Raw genomic sequence first — 1,937 nt, forward strand, 5'->3', positions numbered from 1 at the left:
TTGAAGCCATGGTAAGTAGCATAGGCTAATAATATACGAATTGACTCAAGCCTAGCTACGGGTGCATAGGTTTCACCGAAATCCAAACCTTCGACTTGTGAGTATCCCTTGACCACAAGTCGGGCTTTGTTCCTTGTCACCACACCATGCTCATCTTGCTTGTTGCGGAACACCCATTTGGTTCCTACAACATTTTGATTAGGACGTGGAACCAAATGCCATACCTCATTCCTTGTAAAATTGTTGAGCTCCTCTTGCATCGCCACCACCCAATCCGAATCTTGTAGTGCTTCCTCTACCTTGTGTGGCTCAATAGAGGAAACAAAAGAGTAATGCTCACAAAAATGTGCAACACGAGATCTAGTGGTTACCCCCTTATGAATGTCGCCAAGGATGGTGTCGACGAGGTGATCTCGTTGGATTGCTTGGTGGACTCTTGGGTGTGGCGGTCTTGGTTCTTCATCCTCCTTGTCTTGATCATTTGCATCTCCCCCTTGATCAATGCGCTCCTCTTGAGGTGGCTCAACTCCTTGATCTTCTCCATCATCATTTTGAGCTTCATCCTCATTTTGAGTTGGTGGAGATGCTTGCGTGGAGGAGGATGGATGATCTTGTGCATTTGGAAGCTCTTCGGATTCCTTAGGGCACACATCCCCAATGGACATGTTTCTAAGCACGATGCACGGAGCCTCTTCATCACCTATCTCATCAAGATCAACTTGCTCTACTTGAGAGCCGTTAGTCTCATCGAACACAACGTCACAAGAAACTTCAACTAGTCCTGAGGACTTGTTAAAGACTCTATATACCCTTGTGTTTGAATCATATCCTAGTAAAAAACCTTCTACAGTCTTAGGAGCAAATTTAGATTTTCTACCTCTTTTAACAAGAATAAAGCATTTGCTACCAAAGACTCTAAAATATGAAATATTGGGCTTTTTACCGGTTAGGAGTTCGTATGATGTCTTCTTGAGGATTCAGTGTAGATATAACCGGTTGATGGCGTAGCAAGCGGTGTTGACCGCCTCGGCCCAAAACCGATCCGAAGTCTTGTATTCATCAAGCATGGTTCTTGCCATGTCCAATAGAGTTCGATTCTTCCTCTCCACTACACCATTTTGTTGTGGCGTGTAGGGAGAAGAGAACTCATGCTTGATGCCCTTCTCCTCAAGGAAGCCTTCGATTTGTGAGTTCTTGAACTCCGTCCCATTGTCGCTTCTAATTTTCTTGATCCTTAAGCCGAACTCATTTTGAGCCCGTCTCAAGAATCCTTTTAAGGTTTCTTGGGTATGATATTTTTCCTGCAAAAAGAACACCCAAGTGAAGCGAGAATAATCATCCACAATAACTAGACAGTACTTACTCCCGCCGATGCTTATGTAAGCTATCGGGCCGAATAGGTCCATATGTAGGAGCTCCAGTGGCCTGTCAGTCGTCATGATGTTCTTGTGTGGATGATGAGCACCAACTTGCTTCCCTGCTTGGCATGCGCTACAAATCCTGTCTTTCTCAAAATGAACATTTGTTAATCCTAAAATGTGCTCTCCCTTTAGAAGCTTATGAAGATTCTTCATCCCAACATGGGCAAGTCGGCGGTGCCAGAGCCAACCCATGTTAGTCTTAGCAATTAAGCAAGTGTCGAGTTCAGCTCTATCAAAATCTACCAAGTATAGCTGACCCTCTAACACTCCCTTAAATGCTATTGAATCATCACTTCTTCTAAAGACAGTGACACCTACATCAGTAAAAAGACAGTTGTAGCCCATTTGACATAATTGCGAAATGGAAAGCAAATTGTAATCTAAAGAATCTACAAGAAAAACATTGGAAATAGAATGGTCAGGAGATATAGCAATTTTTCCCAATCCTTTGACCAAACCTTGATTTCCATCCCCGAATGTGATAGCTCGTTGGGGATCTTGGTTTTTCTCATAGGA

This window comes from Zea mays, chromosome 8, assembly GCF_902167145.1.
Source record: "Zea mays cultivar B73 chromosome 8, Zm-B73-REFERENCE-NAM-5.0, whole genome shotgun sequence".
NCBI lineage: Eukaryota > Viridiplantae > Streptophyta > Magnoliopsida > Poales > Poaceae > Zea > Zea mays.